General features: G+C 44.3%; 1 pseudogene; it reads right to left on the minus strand.

Moving 5' to 3' along the window:
* Positions 1-2,539: 2,539 nt before the first annotated feature.
* LOC112070782 (pygopus homolog 2-like) lies at positions 2,540-16,665 on the minus strand (annotated as a pseudogene).
* Between the last annotated feature and the right edge of the window lie 751 nt (positions 16,666-17,416).

Consider the following 17,416-nt stretch of genomic DNA (forward strand, 5'->3'; position numbering starts at 1 on the left):
CTCGGAAGTGGTGGGTGGTGTGCGCTCCTCTGAAGTCTGACCAGAAGACCGCTCAGTCTTCCTCTTCTCCGGTGGCAGGTAGCGTGTGGTTAGTGGTTAGAGCATTGGGCCAGTAACTGAAGGGTTGCTAGATCGAATCCCCGAGCTGACAAGGTAAAAATCTGTCGTTCTGCCACTGAACAAGACAGTTAACCCACTGTTCCTAGGCCGTCATTGTAAATAAGAATTTGTTCTTAACAGGTACTTTAAAAAAATAAAAAATAAAAAAAATAACATATTTGGGTCAGCCTCTGGAATCAGTTCAAATGCCCTGGGTGGTTCGGACAAAGGAACTGCTTCGGGAAAGTCATAGTGCTTTTAAGTTGACGTCGSTCTGATATCCAATAGTTCTTCCTGGCTGTATGTAATAACGCTTAAGATTTTCTGGGCTAACAATGTAAGAAACAACTCTGGTACTGTCGTTAGACAATTTGAACAAACTAGACTAGGATAGCACCATATCTGTTTTAGTGGGTTTAGCATATCCCCATGTTTAACGCAACAAAAGCCACACATTTTTTTGTTGTTGAAGAGGACAAGTACAAAAACAATTACATTTACTACTTCAGAGTTTAGTGCCTTCCCCCAACCTGTGTGGGCTGCTGGTCAGTCCCTCAGGTTCCTGCCAGAGGGCGCCAGAGTAGAGCACATTATTACACAGCACATATCAGTACAAAGGGAACAGTTGAGAAAAAGGCAAATTGAACAGATTTTTTATTTTTAAGAAAAATTAGAAACACCTGCCATGACAGTAATATGAAAACTGATATTTTTTGCGCCGTTATTTGGTCTACTTTGAGGCCTCTAGCAGAGACCAAATTACAAATAAAAAACAGATCGGACAAAGTTTACTGCATTGGTTCACATGCAACCCCAAAGACTTGTACACATATCGGATATGACCATGTCGTACTACTTGTAGCTATGCCACACACCATCCAAACAGCACTGATATCACAACTTCCGTGTCCAGTGAAAAAAATATATAAAAAATGGTTGATTCAATTTATAAAAAAAAAAAGGCCATGGACAGACCCTAGACATAATAGTTATTTTTTCCGTTCATTGGTTGATTCTCCTGCATTCCCAGATCGACAGAGGCGTGTTTGGGCAAATGTTCAGGCTGTATATCTACACTTTTCTGTGGCGCCATTCATTCACTCTCTGGAGGTGTCGGAGGGAGGACAGTCTTAGTACAGGGTGTCAAACTCATTTCGCATCGTGGGGCCACATACGGCCTAGGGAGATTCAAGTGGCCGGGACATTAAAATGTATACCATAATCTGCTATAAATAACCAAAATAATGCTATTTCGCTAGCAATTAGGTAGCTGGCTTTTACCGCTGCTTCACTGACTTCTCGGCTCTGGATGAAAGTTGACTGCTGTTTCCTCAGACCCGCCAGCAATTCGTTAATCTTATCTCTTCTAGTGTGTTCTTGCAAGCCGTCATATTTCGCTGTGATGAGTCTCTGAGTGGCGTCGAATATTATATTCCTTCAATACCGAAACTTGTTGCAAACACACCAAGCACGAAGTTTTCCGTGCATCTCTGTAAATAAATAGGACGTGGTCCATTTTCTTTGAAAATTCTACACTCCTTAATTTACTTTTCCCGTTTGGATAACGACATTTTGGCTAATGAGGGTGTAGCGAGAGGGTAAAGACCAAGGTATTAACAACGCGCGTAACAAGCAGCAGATGGCGCATTGATACCGCTCTGCTGTTTTCAGTCTGTTCTCAGTGATGCGGCTTGTCTTTCTACTCTGATGGAAAGAGTGCGCCCCTTAGCGGATAATCCATGAATTGCAGCGAATTAAAAATATTAATTCCATGTCTTTTATGCATTTTTTCCACTTTCAAATTATCCTGCGGCCTGATCGAACCTCCTTGGGGGCCAGTTCCGGCCCGCGGGCCGTATGTTTGACACCCGGTCTAGTACATTGAGGGCAGTTTGGATCACCTTTGGATTCATTCTGCTCTGGGTCAGAACCAGGGGTGTGTGTTGTGCGTGTGTGACCACCTCTCACCAGGGTCAGTCAGTCAGTCAGTGCGAGGGGCCCTTGCCGGTCAGTCACAAAGTATGAGTAGTGTGTTTGTGTCAGTGCTTTTGCTGGTCGGCAGGCCGGATGTCTGGGGTTCATGTGAGGTGGACATTTGTCATGTAGGGGAAATCAGTTGTTCAGGCCAAAGAGTCACTAAAAGTGCTTCATGTAAGTGTGTGTTTTATGTATGTAATAAAGAGATGTAATCAGGCATTGTAAAAAGCTTGTCAGATAAGGTTGGTGAGTAGCTGGCGGGTAGACAAGGCTGGGTTTCCCAAAAGCAGTGTCACTTATATCATCTTTCGTCCATTGAGTTTCAATGGAATTAAGATGATCTTAGTGCTACGATTCTTTTGGAAACCCAGCCCAAAGCCATTCCAAGAGAGATCAGAGCAGTCAATGCCTCTTCCCCTGCACCCCTTCCTCCCTCCCAGTCTATTCTCCTCCGCCTTCCATCTCAGCCCTCGTTGGCAGCCACCAGCTGGCCCAAGCCCTGGCGACATACACAGCTTGGATCTCCTTGGTCTTGAAGGCAGAAGTCGCAGGCCCAGACAGCAGAGCTCTCTCGGTCGCAGGACCGTAGGCTGCTCCGTCAGGCCCGTGCAGTCACGGTGGAACCAGCGCTGGCACGACGCCTCACACAAGATCGCATCCTGGTCGTCGTGCACCTCCGACAGGCAGAAGCCGCAGGGGAACACCATCCCGGGCCCGCCCAGCTTCCCTGGACCGGAACCGGCCGTGGAGGGCGGTGGGCCGGGGGGGGGGGGGGCAGCGGAGACTGGGTGTGGGGGTGGAGTTGGAAGGGGTTGGGGGTTGCTGCCGGGGTGTAACCCCACTGCTGTTTGTTCATGTTGTTCTGGGCAGAGTTGGGGGAGCGTTTGCATGGAGCCTCCACCAGGAGCGTTGTTCTGCTGGTTGTAAAGGGTGGACCAAGGGAAGATTGGTGGAGTTGACTGCTGTTGGGACGGTTATTGGAGGAGGGGGGCTTGGCAGAGTTGGGCCCCGTGCAGCTGATTGGGTGGCGGCTGCAGGGGCTGTGGAGCCGTTGAGGGGGCCGGTGGGAGGAGTTGGGGTTGGACTGGGGCCGGTGCTGAGGGGGGCTGGCCGGGTGTATTGGGCTGCTGGTCAGGGAAGCCTCCTGCCAGGCTGGGAGGGCCAGAGTTGGGAGGCCCGGGGGGAGGGTTCGGGACCCGGTGGACCAGAGGTGTTTAAGTTAGGCTGCTGCTGCGGAGGCCCAGACTGGGGCCCACCTCCGCCAAAGTTCTTCCCCTCATCGTTCCCTGGGCCCGGGGGGCTGAGGCCTGGGTATGGGCCATCCTGTGAGGGAGGGAACTGTCCTTGAGGGGGTAAACTTGGAATCCCTCCCATGTTTCCTCCTGGGCCAACGCCCATGCCCCCCATCATGTTCATCCCACCAGGCATGCCCCCCATGGGGTTCATGGGGCCATGGGGGGGTCCCCTGGGGCCTCCGCCACCGGGCAAAGGGGGGCTGTTGAAGGGGTGCCCACCCTGTCCGTGCTGCTGCGGGGGCATCCCAAACCGAGGGTGTGGTGGCCCTCCTCCAGGACCCCCCATACCACCAGGGGACAGCATAGGGTTGAACCCCGGTCCCGGGTGCATGGGCGGACTGAAATTGGGGGGCATGTTAAATTGCGAAGGACCCCCGGGTCCCGGGAAACCTCCTCCGCCACCTCCACCCCCAAAGCCAGGCATCCCCCCAAAGCCCAGCTGGTGGTGCGGTCCTGCGTTGGGTGGTCCTGGGCCAAAGGGCGGTCTCCGTCCTGGTCCTCCAGGGCCTCCCCCGGGGCCCCCCATGAAGCCCATGCCCCCGGGGCCTATCCTGCCTCCACCCCCATATAGAACCCCTCCACCTGCCCCGGGGCTCGGGAGAAAGGGACCCCCTCCTGGAACTCCAGCCCCACCAGGTCGGGACGGCAGCGACGGGGGGCAAAAATCATCATCAAAAGGGTTGGAGGCAACCAGGTGATCCACCATGGGGGTAGGAGGGGGCGCAAACTCAGAGAGGTGGGAGAACGCGCCACCGGCCCCCTGAAACACACGATGAGGAGATAATGGATTTTTGAGTATAGAATGATTGAATAGTCAACTAGTGAAACCACTGATCGATGTAACAAGTCGTCATGTTACAATGTTACAMCGTAAAATGTTAACTTGAGGTGTTTAGACCATGCTTAAAATGTGCAACCATCATAACAAGACCAGTAAAAGGACAAGTGAACACACAAGTAAAACTTTCTCGCAGAAGAGGCCACCAGTCAAACACRTCGAAATGTTTACATTATGGAGGAATGTATTGAAGGCAGTAGTTACCTGAGCGTTGGATTTTCTCTTCCTCTTCTCTGGACTCTTCATCTGTCCACCTAAAGAGGGGAAGAGGGAGAGRAGAAGAGGAGAGACATGAGACATTCTAGCCTTATCTTTCCAGTTTACAGATGAACATACATTATCTATTTTTATACCAACACCTGTAACCCACGTAGCTCATGCTAATACTTCTACTGTACATTGCATTTTAGTTACTGTTTATACACGCCGCATATTTACAGTGCATTCAAAGTATTCGGACCCCTTGAACGTTTCCACATCGTTTCAGCCCTATCCTAAAATGAACGATTTAAATTATTATAACTGGAGAGTTTTTCAGGATAAAAAAATAAACACAATGGAGCTAAGCACAGGCAAAATCATAGAGGAAAACATGGTTCAGTCTTCTTTCCACCAGACACTGGGAGATGAATTTACTATTCAGCAGGACAATAACCTCAAAACCAAATCTATACTGGAGTTGCTTACCAAGAAGTAAGTCTTTCTGGGTAAGTCTTTAGACAGAGGTACTCAACTCTTACCCTAAGAGGTCCGGAGCCTGCTGGTTTTCTGTTCTACCTGATAATTAATATATAAGTCAAAGGGTATGAATACTTTCTGAAGGCACTGTATTTACTGCTGTACTTACCATACTTAGTATCTCATAAATTAATATATATTTGTGTACATACATAAAGATTGCATTTGGATTACTGTTATAGTGCTATTTGGGTTAGATTGGTTCCAACATTTTATTTGTATTCGTGATTGATATTTTACTGCATTGTTAGGAGCTAATAACATAAGCATTTCGCTGCACCCGCTACACCCATTCATAGATGCTAACTACTTTAGCATCTATTGATGATAGTATCATCTCAACGGGGGAGTTTGGTTGAGAGCCCCGACGCTTGCTCTAAGAATTATCTATATGGCGCCTCACCTTGAGCCCAGATAAAACACTGCAGGTTTCTACTAGTGCTTCCCTCTCATTTTCATTATCAGTTTGTTTCGTGCTTTATTACACACACCCGGTTAGAATTTTTGGAATACGAATTGCTGGGTACTCTCCATCCACTCGACCTCTCCAAATTCCCTGAAAACGGCAGAACAATGGATTATCTTACTCGGCGAGGCGCCGAGCTGCTTGGGAGTCCTACCGATGAGCAGGAAGCAAAGACGCTGACGGGGAGGCAGACGTGGCGGGGTCTTAGTGAGATTAAGATGCGAGGCGATCCGTCCTCCATTACCGAGCATGCTACTCACCAATGTTCAATCATTAATGAACAAACTTGAACTCAGAGCGAGGATCTCCTTCCAGAAGGGACATCAGATCCTGCAACATACTCTGTTTTTCTGAGACTTTTCTCCGACATCCAATGAATATACATACAACCAGCAGGTTTTACAGTTTGAGTGAGAGATGTCGTGATCTCTGGCAAGAGGAAGGGTGGTGGGCTCTGCTTTGTAACCAACACATGGTGCGACAGGGGAAACGTACTGGATATTGCAAGCTTCTGCTCCCCCGATATGGAATACTTGGTAATCAAATGTCGCCCATTTTACCTTCCCGAGAGAGTTCTCCGGGATTATCGTCATGGCTGTGTACATCCCGCCCCAAGCAGACACCAAAAAGGCTATCAAAGATCTCATTGGACCCTGAACAAACTGGAGACCGCATTCCAGCAGCATTCATTGTTGCGGGGTACTTTCAAAAGTAATTTGAGAAGCGTACTACCAAATTATTACCAACACATTGACTGTCTACCTCATGTAAATTCTACTTAACCACTGCTACTTGCCTTTTCCACATGGATATTGCCCTCTCCGTCCTCCTTTCGCCTACAAACAAAGACTCAAGAGGGAAGTTCCGGAGATCAGATCCAACCATCAGAATTCACACTCCACTGTTTTGATCAAGTGGACTGTAATTAGTACCGGGTCGCCTCTGGAGATAACGTTAACGAAAACGCAGACTTAATAACCGGATTTATTTAAAAAATGCATAGTTGACGTAATACCGATAGTAGCTTTCAAAACTTACCCGAATCAAAAACCGTGGATGGATAGCAGCTTTGTATGTTGCTTATAAACAGGGCAAGGTGACCGGGGGCAATAGTTTAGTTAAAAAGTCTAAATATGATCGATCAGATCAATCAAGATGTCAAAACAAGCAGAGGGACAAAGTGGAGGGACAAATCAACGAGTCGGAGACAAGTTGTATGTGGCAGGGGCTCGAAATGATCACAGATTACAAAAAGCCAGCGACATCAGTCACCAACGCCACCCACCGGATGAGCTAAACACCTTTTTCTCAAGGATTCAAGTACAAATGAACCTGAGCTGTCATTGAGAGCCCCCAATGACAAAGTGGGCTACACAGTCACAGTCTCCACTGAGGACGTACACTACATGACCAAATGTACGTGGGCACCTGCTCAATGAACATCTTATTCCAAAATCATGGGCATTAATATGGAGTTGGTCCACCCTTTGCTGCTATTACAGCCTCCATTCTTCTGGGAAGGCTTTCCACTAGATATTGGAACATTTCTGCAGGGACTTGCTTCCATTCAGCCACAAGAGCATTAGTGAGGTCGGGCGATTAGGCCTGGCTTACAGTCGGCATTCCAATTCTTCCCAAAGGCGTTTGATGGGGTTAAGGACTGGCCTGCACAGAGCCCTGACAAGTTCTTCCACACCGATCTTGACAAACAATTTCTGTATGGACCTCGCTTTGTGCACAGAATCCTCTAGAATGTCATTGTATGCTGTACCGTTAAGATTTCCCTTCCCTGGAACTTAGAGGCCAAGCCCGAACCATGCAAAACAGCCCCAGACCATTATTCTGGGGCTGTTTTGCCTCCGGAGAACGAGTTTTCACTGCTACAGTCCAATGGCGATGAACTTTACACCAGCCGACGCTTGGCATTGCGCATGGTGATCTTAGGCTTGTGTGCGGCTGCTCAGCCATGGAAATCCATTTCATGAAGCTCCAGACGAACCGTTCTTGTGCTGACGTTGCTTCCAGGGGCAGTTTGGAACTCAGTAGTGAGTGTTGCAACCAAGGACAGGCGATTTATTGCACTACACGCTTTAGAGGTCCCGTTTGGTGAGCTTGTGTGGCTTCCACTTCGCAGCTGAGCCGTTGTTGCTCCTAGATGTTTCCACTTCACAATAACAGCTCTTACAGTTGACCGGGGCAACTCTAGCAGGGCAGAACTTTACGAACTGACTTGTTGGAAATGTGGCATCCTATGACGGTGCCATGTTGAAAGTCATTACAGCCAATGTTTGTTTRTGGAGATTGTATGGCTGTGTGCTCGATTTTATACACGTCAGCAATGGGTGTGGCTAAAATAGCTGAATCCACAAATTTGAAGGGGTGTCCACATACTTTTGTATATATAGTGTACTTAAGTCATTAAAAACGGGTTAACCCTCGCAAGGCTGCCAGCCCAGACAGCATCCCTAGCCGTGCCCTCAGAGCATGTGCAGACCAGCTGGCTGTTGTGTTCTCAAACATTTTCAATCTCTCCCTAACTCAGTGCCACTATAGCCACCTGCTTCAAGATGTCCACTATCATCCCCGTGCCCAAGAAAKGGAAAGTTACTGAACGACTACTAACCAGTAGCACTCATTTCCGTCATCATGAAGTGCTTCGAGAGGCTAGTCAAAGACCATATCACCTCCTCCCTCCCCGACACACTTGACCCTCTCCAACGACCCTCTCCAATTTGCCTACCGCCCTGACAGATCCACGGACCACGTATTTGCCATTGAACTGCCCTTACCCACCTGGATAAAAGGAATGCATATGTGAGGATGCTGTTCATTGACTACAGCTCGGCCTTCAACACCATAGTGCCCTATAAGCACATGACAAAGCTCTGAACTCCTCCCTATGCAACTGGGTCCTGGACTTCCTGACAGGCCGCCCCCAGGTGGTGAATGTAGGAAACATTACCTACTCGACACAAATTCTCAACATGGGGTGCCTGTCATGCCAAATAGTGTCCCCCTGCCAATAAAGTGGGGGGCATGTTAAATTGCGAAGGACCCCCGGGTCCCGGGAAACCTCCTCCGCCACCTCCACCCCCAAGGATGTGGCTGTTGCTAGAACTTGCAAAATCTGACYGGATTACATAATGAACTAAAGCGTCCATTGCTATGCTGGTTCTTGCTATGCAGTCGCGAAGGAAGGAGGATGCAGGCAGTTGTAGTTCTATTTGACTGCATAAGTGTTTGCTCTGTCCGCGCAAAATTATTACCTCAGAATTGCTCTCCTAGGATGGTGTTGACAGTGACAACCTGCTGCTTCAGAGGACTGAAAAGACTGGAAAGAACACTTTCTTTACCATACATTTGTCTTTATAAGTACATTTTGTTAAATCAGAAGAAATAATTGAAGCTGTTTTTAGATTGACGTTGCTAGCTAATGTACTTATTTACCTCAGCCTGCCTAGCCAGCTACAGTATCTTGCTAGCTAGCCAGCCAGACAGTTTTACTTAGCTAACAAGCAAGCAAGCTACTGTAAATTTTGTAGCTTTCTGTTTGTATGTAGCTTGCACTTTAATGGCATCCCTCGAGGAGATTTAATTTTCTTTCCAACCAGGCGAAGTACTATGAAGGCACCACTGATCGACAAGAGGCGCAACATTCAGAGAAACTCACAATTCTGGGTAACGTTAAGCACTTAACTTCTATTAGATAACTGGACGGATTTAGCTATGTACAACCATTTTTTCAACAACTGTTTTCCATCTAGCTAGTTGGTCATCTACATGTTGCTAGCTTTACATATAGTTCAGTGGAGGCTGCTGAGGGGAGGACGGCTCATAATACTGTCTGGAATGGAGTAAATTGAATGGTATCAAACRTGGTTTCCATTCAATTGACTCCATTCCMGCCATTATTATGAGCCGTCCTCCCCTCAGCAGCCTCCACTGATATAGTTATACGTCTATCATACTGAGGTATCTAGCTATAAATGAAACCTGATCAATCAAATGGGTGTAAGCAATTATGGTAATTCCAAATGCCCTTAACACRGTGTCTTTGCTAGACAGACACAGAGTGAAAAAAGATGTGAAAAAAGGATGAACGTGAGAGGGAGAGAGGTGGGAAGAGTGGAAGACTGACAGAGATTGAGAACAAAAAACAGAGCAGTGCAAATGTACTTAAGACTTGAGTATTTTAACAAGTCTTCTCTTCCAACAACTCTTCTCTTCCAACTCCTTAGGCAATCATATGTACCTATGGGSGAAGGATGGCCAGCCACACAAGGGTGATTTTTACTAAAGGAGAAGGGAGACCGTGCTGACTGAGATGGATGCTGGCCATTTCGAAGTGAAGCGCATGATTTCCAAAATCATCCTACGCTTCTGACAGAGAATTGTCAAGAAGGTGGACAGCTGGGCAAGTGAAATAACCTTTTGTTTATCTTGTTTGGGATAGGGGGCAGTATTTTGACGTCCGGATGAAAAGCGTGCCCAAAGTAAACTGCCTGTTACTCAGGCCCAGAAGCTAGGATATGCATATAATTGGTAGCTTTGGATAGAAAATTATGTCTGTGAGTATAACAGACCTGATATGAGAGGCGAAACCCCGAGGAGAAACCATCAATTTAAAAWATATATATATTTTCAATGGCTATCACTTTTATTATAAGGCAAAGTCCTCCCAGATTTCAGTTCCTAGGGCTTCCACTAGATGTCAACAGTCTTTAGAAAGAGTTTCAGGCTGGTTTTTGGAAAAATGACCCAGAAATTGTAGTTTTTCTAGGTGGCTCCCATTTTGGCTGTAGTGTTTCCAAGCGCGTGGAAGTGTTTCCAAGCGCGTTCTTTGGTATTTTTCTCCGGTAAAGACAATAACGATTCTCCGTCTTAAATTTGATCGTTTATTTACGTATTAGGGTACCTAAGGTTTGATTATAAACGTTGTTTGACTTGTTTGGAAAAGTTTATTAGTAATGTTTGGGATTMATTTTGTATGCATTTTGATGGAGGGAAACTGGRTGGATTATTGACTGAAGCGCGCCAGCTAAACTTAGTTTTTATGGATATAAAGGACRTTAWCGAACAAAAGGACCATTTGTGATGTAACTGGGACCTTTTGGAGTGCCAACAGAAGAAGATCAAAAGGCATTTATTATATCGCTATTTCTGACTTTCGTGTCGCCCCTGCCTGGTTGAAATATATTTTCAATGGTTYTGTATGCGGGGCGCTGTCCTCAGATAATCGCATGGTTTGCTTTCGCCGTAAAGCCTTTTTGAAATCTGACACAGCGGCTGGATTATCATTCTATTATATCTAAAATATTATGATTTCAATGAATGTCATATCAGAGAGCACACAATGTTTCAATTTGTCACTTTTTGCTTAAAGTTCATTACCCTGTCTAGTCTGCCAGATGTTTGAGAGGGTTAGCCTATGGCACCGGASTTGAAACCCATCAAAATTATTTTACCATGGCACATGATCTGTAAGTGTCTCAATTCAAATTTTGCCCTGATAAGTTGTTTTGTAATGGTTTCTTTATTTGTCCACAGCAGAGTTTAATATTATAGAAYGTGTGTGTGTCAGTATCCTTACAAATATGAAAATCTGCATACTATATSACACAGATACAGGTAAGAATATAGTAATCTTTAAAATGTTAGAAGTGGAACTCATCGGACCTGTCACGAAATCAAGGAATGGCAACAACTGGTGTCTGACAGCGACCGAACACTTTACCAAGTGGATGGAGGCAAAACCCATTGTCAGTAAAGGAAGAGTATGTGCTTATCTCTAAATTCCCCTCTGTAACCAATTAAAAAGGGTGCTTGGAACCAAAAATTGATTTTCGCTTTGTATGATACCCATCAAGGACGAGACTGGCGAGGCYACCTYCAAGSCRATGRTGGACATCTTCAACAYCCACGGTTCTCCTGAGGTAATTTTAAAGTGACCGAGGTCATGAACGCTGGAACAAGGTACGGATGTTATAGGTTATATTCTGTCACCAATGGTTTGYTTGATTTTTTACAATTTGTTTTTCCATGGTACATAAGACATATTTCAATATCTTAAATTTTCACTAGATATAGCTTTCGTACCCGCTCCTCCAGGTTTGGTGAATGGGCCAACCAGACCCTCAAGAATGCCATGGGCAAGTCCCTTGATTGGTACCAGGAAAGGTGGGAGAACAACCTGAAGGTAATTCTCTTTGCACACAACAGCAGCATCCAGGCCTYCACCGAGTACGGACGGGGGCCGCAGCTGTTGACTGAGGTAAACAATGCAATTGTATATACAAGTATTGCATATACTGTAGTCTTTCAAATTTGTGATTGATTTTGTGTTGTTTGTCTATTGCTGTTTATGTATAATGTACTTTCAGATCACTGAAACCCCACCTGATGTGGTGGAAGTTGTCGAACCAGATCAGAACTCCTTCGAGGACCACCTTCAGGCATGGACTGAGAAGGATGTGGAGGTTTTTGACCAGGTAAAACTGATTGTCCGCTGTTAATTTATTTTCTGGCCCTCCAAGAGATATTTAAGAAATGTATTTGTAATACAATTGCATTTATTCCTGTTATCAATCAAGGTGAGACTGAACATCGACAAGGCGCAGGAGAAGCAGAAGGAGAGCTACCGGAGCAGAATCAAGAAGGTGACCAAGAGCTACAATCTCCGGGTGAATTACTTGGTTTGGAAGAAGGACGAAAAGGAAGGCGAAGGAAGGACGAAAGGAAGTGCGTTCCTGGTGTAACTCGGACAGTTGTTGTTGCCATCCTGTACCTGTCAATATTCCCTTTCTGTTGTTGTTCAGTGAAATCCTCCCATGTGAAGAGTCAACTCATTTAATTAAAGTTCAATTCGTAACTAAATAGTTTTTTTTATTTCTATTGGAAGGATTTAATCATTTGCAATTATGTCGACTTATGATAAGGTAAAAGGTTTGTCTCCATATGATATGGTAAATATATCCAATGCAAAAAAACATTTATATTAAATGGTATTAATATTAATTTGCATACATTTCCATTAATTCCCATATATTATCGTTAATTCCCATAGATTCCCCATGGGAATATTGCCCAAAATGTGCGACCCTACTCAACAGTCCTTTATCTACACCCATTCAGCATCGTTCACACCATCTAAAGCCTTAGCTCCACCCATCTCTTTAAGGATTCACATGTGAGGCCTTGTACTAAACAACCAAAGATTTCAAGACTAAAGGCTGATTTATACTACGGGTGTGTTTGTAAATTTAATCTGGAGTGTCAGAGTGTCGTTCATAAACTCAGAGCATTGTCAGATTGTCCGTTCGTAAACTCAGAGTGTTTTGCTCTAGGAGTGTTGAGTGCACACTGGACGCTCTGGCCGAGGAGTAGGGTTGATCCGAGCTTTCCAACCTAACAGCAGCAGTCAAGCACCCAAGCTAACTGGCTAACGTTGGCTAGCTACTTCCAGACACAAATGAGAGAACAGCTCACTGACCATTTTACTCGCCCTAGCAGAGCTGGTTAGGCTGTTTTTATGTTATTCAGAGCATTGGTGACTGCAACTGTGCTGCTGGCAACAATTGAATTATGCTTTTTTGACAACTTTAACTGACACCGGCCATATTCAACAGGTGTTGAGCATTTGTAAATTCGTCAGTTATTCTGCGCTCTGGCACACTGACGAGAGTGCTCTGAATTCGGAGTAGATAGCCAGACCGAATTTACCAGCTACGTCTATCVACAGTTGTCGCAGTGACATCATGAACATTCTATTGAAACGGTTACTTGCATAGTGGAGTCTTGTTTAGACATGTAGCTAGCTAGCTAAACAATTAATCATAATCCCAACGGATAACGTTACGCAAATGGCTCTGAGATACAAATAATAACTACACAGATCATACACCTAACGTTAGCTAGCTAACAGTACACGATCTCGAAAATGAAAACGACTGACAAAATTTGAAACGTGTAATATCTGAAAATGTAGCAAGCTAGACTATCTTACCTGTATACATGGATGGACGCTTCACCCTCTCTGTCATGGATGCCATGGTTTCCCTTAGTTTGAAGATGTTATCTGGAGACAGGTGTTTTATACAACAACCTTCTTTCTGTGTGTTCTCTTTTCGACTCTGTCTGCATATTTGCAATCAAACGCCTGAATTTTCTCCATCTCCTTAGCTATCATACTCTAATTCCACTGATCTCAAAACTCAGTCCTCCAGAAACTGRAGAGCAACACAGTTCTACTACGTGATACATTTCAAAAAAGCCGCGTTAGAAAGGATTACCTACACATACTGACCAGCTCATGTTATAGACAGAAGCGCGCTACATAGCAGACGAATCCAAACTCATCTCTCCCCATGTCCAGCCCACTGATTATCTCAGCCAATCATGGCTAGCAGGAAGGTTGCTASATTTTTCTAAACCAACTAGGCTCGTCATTTAACAATTTGATTCATATTTACAGATGGCATACAAGTGTTAAGGCACATGAAAGTTCCAAGAAGGCATTTCTGCCAAAAAACATTTAGATCAACAACAAAAACATGAAGGGTTCAAATGGCTGTTCTGTGAAGTAGTGACGCGCGACATACACCTAGTTTCCTGAACCGAGTCACATATCTCCATGTTACAGCGCTTGTTTACGGAAGACATAGGCCGTCACTTGTGCTAATTAGCCATCTAGCATGCTCCAAACACCMGTGTGTAAGCTAATTGGGGAGGAAGTGCAGATCTGTGCAAAACTGCTACAGTAAGTGTCTTTATTATTTCTCGCTGACATGAAAGATAAATATGTTTAGAAAACGATGACTGACGTCTCTAAAGGTTAACGGTCATGAACAGTCAAAATTATGTTTTTCATGAAATGTGATGATATTCGGATGAAACCAGATCAAAGTATATGTCCAAAGTATGAAACATGACTTTTGCTTCTACATTGATAAAGTTTTTATCATAAGTTGTTGGTCCCCTCCCACATGGATTCACGGGGCGGGACTATTGAAGGGATAGGGGGATGTCACCCTAACTCTCATTTTAATACACCAATGGTAACATATTCTCTTACCCAATTGAAATAAGTACCACCTTATAACCAACATCGGAGAAGGCGCGTTTGCGGAGGGGYGTGATTTATATAGCTAGATGGCTACTCTACTGGTGCCAAAATTGGGACTGTAGGCTGTCAGCAAATACAATTAAAAGTTTAGACTTCATCTATGGCAAAGATACTTACATGTCTTCCCTTTCATCTGCGTCTGGTGTTAGCTAGTTACTGGCTAGTTAGTTCTTGAGACAGCATGGAACAAGAAGGTGGGGGGGTCAAAACTCTGACAGTTGTCATGTCAACACATCCATCAGTGCTGCTGTGAACTGCATCACAAGAGACATGCCAATCGGGAGATGAATAAATAAATAAAAATTACACCATTGACGAGTTGCTTTGTGTATCACCAAATTTGCTTGAGATGATTTTACTGCAACACTGCATCCAAGTTTCTTGACATAGGCGTTTCAAAGACATGTCAGTAAAGGTGACTATATGAATATAACCTCCCTGCCTACTCAGCCTGTATTTTCAAACTTCCTGCTAGTAAGCCACGAGAGAAAAAGTCATTTCTAAAATGTTGATAATTCCTACCCCATAAAAATATTATTGGTGATATTTTAGTCACTCAAAAGGCTAGTAGCGAGGGAATCTGKGAATACATGGGAATCTGAATGACTGTATGGGACCTTTAAAAAACACAGCATCACAATTGGTCCCGTGTGGCTCAGTTGGTAGAGCATGGCACATGCAATGTCAGGGTTGTGGGTTTGATTCCCACGGGGAACCAGTACGAATGAATATGTATGCACTCACAACTCTAAATCACTCTGGATAAGAGCGTCTGCTAAATGACTCAATTGTAGTTTACATGGAGGCGAATTTAATGGTTGAAAACTCTACATATGGAGACGGATTTTCGAGAGCTACACCCGCTATAATATCTGAACTGTGTATGTACCGATAAACTTAGATTAAATTTGAGTGTTGAACAGCCACAACAAATCACCAAGCAGAGGGACAGGTTTGGTTGATTATGARACACAGCGGGGAAGAATGGACACATCACGAGAACGTAGAAATTMAATTAATACAAGGCAGGCTAATACCAACATGAATAGCAGGTCAGACAAACTACATGACAGAACAACTGTCTACAGTCCTGTAGACACGTGCATTTGCAGCAGTGGTAACTAATGGTTAGTTCTGATCTGAGACAGACGGGGATGGATGAATGAATTATCATATACCTACCTTTGCCTCGCTTTCCTTGGCCTTGTCCCGCCAGTAGCCTCCCCGATTCGGCAGCCATTAATATGACTGTCGGTGCGGTGACATTTCACCGTTCATATCATGTAAGATTTTTTTTTAATGACGAATAATCTTGATAATTTGGACCTGAGCAATACTCGCAAGTAGAGTCATACACGGTCTTTGGATTTGAGGACGGTTTCTATAGATATATAGGTAGGTAATGTGTATCCCCTTGCAATTCACAACTCGTTTTACAGCTAGATATCTTGCGCCCAACGCTTTGACTGTCACGGGGTTCGGTGGCCAACAACTGTGGCTAGCCAGGGTTAGTTTCAGCAGCCAGCTTGCACAAGATGAAGAGCCGGGCTGAATGAAACTGTGGCTAATGTTTGCCAGAATGCAAGTTGCATAACACTACCCTCCTCCCTCTAAAAATAATAACTTAGTTACAGATGAGTAAAGTTAGCTAGTTAGCTGGATAGCAAAGTTAGCGATCACATTTGGGTAACGTCAGTCGCCAGCTAGTTACTATGTTTGTGATAGATAACATGTAGATTATGATTTATAATAATCAATAATCTACATTCAATTTGGTTAATTGACCAGTTTCGCCTTCATAGCAAGCGGTACAAAATAACCGGTCTCTAGTAAAATGTTAGCTACTTGAGTTAGTTAGCTACGAAAAGCTAGCTAGCATTATTGGGAAGCAAACTATACCCTTTCTCCGGCGTTGCTTGCTCTGCAGTCCGTTAATATGAACWTCTCCGGTGTGTCATTGCCGATATACCAGTCCTCACATGGTATATACTTTATGTTGTGATACAGCTTAAAATAATAATTCATACAAAAACGCAAATTTTGCCATATTAATCACGGCCTACTGTCGCCGCCGGACAAAGAGGGCCAGGCAGGAGACGCGGACCCGGGAACATTACAACTCAGAGGGAAAGTAGGGGTGTCCTAACACGAGATTTCTAAATTAGTCACTCTCTGCATCCAGGTTAATAATAAACGTTATTACACTTCATAATACTTCTAGCTGTAGTTTTACTGCTTCATTTTGTGCAAGAAATGACACACATTGTTTACTTAATTTGTGAATTACCTCATCTTTAACAGCAGGTTATGGAGCAGTCTAGAACGGACCACTTTCAACGATGAATTAAGGATGGACACAAAAGTAATCACATCCCATGACTTTTTCCTAATTTTGTGTTACAGTTYGAATTTAAAATGGATTAAATTGAGATTTTGTGTCACTGGCCTACACACAATACCCCATAATGTCAAAGTGTTMGTTTTTTTGACATGTTTACAAATTAATAAAAAATATAAAGATTAAATGTCTTTCTTGAGTCAAGTATTCAACCCCTTTGTTATGGCAAGCCTAAATAAATTCAGGAGTAAAAATGTGCTTAACAAGTGACATAATTAGTTGCATGGACTCCCTCTGTGTGTAATAATAGTGTTTGAAAAGATAAACAACATGCTCGACTCCACTTTATATCAACTTAAATCGGGTGCTGTATCCTCATATATAATCCAAAGAACAGAAATAGGACAGCACTCCGGTAAATACATTGACATTTCCGCATGAACGTTTCGGGTATTAGCCCTTTTTAAGCGTTTAAGGGCAATGTCAATCAATGTCATAACAACAATACCTCACATTTGGRCATAGTTACAGTCAGTATTAGCCC

This window comes from Salvelinus sp. IW2-2015, unplaced genomic scaffold (assembly GCF_002910315.2).
Source record: "Salvelinus sp. IW2-2015 unplaced genomic scaffold, ASM291031v2 Un_scaffold1426, whole genome shotgun sequence".
In the NCBI taxonomy this organism is placed as follows: domain Eukaryota; kingdom Metazoa; phylum Chordata; class Actinopteri; order Salmoniformes; family Salmonidae; genus Salvelinus; species Salvelinus sp. IW2-2015.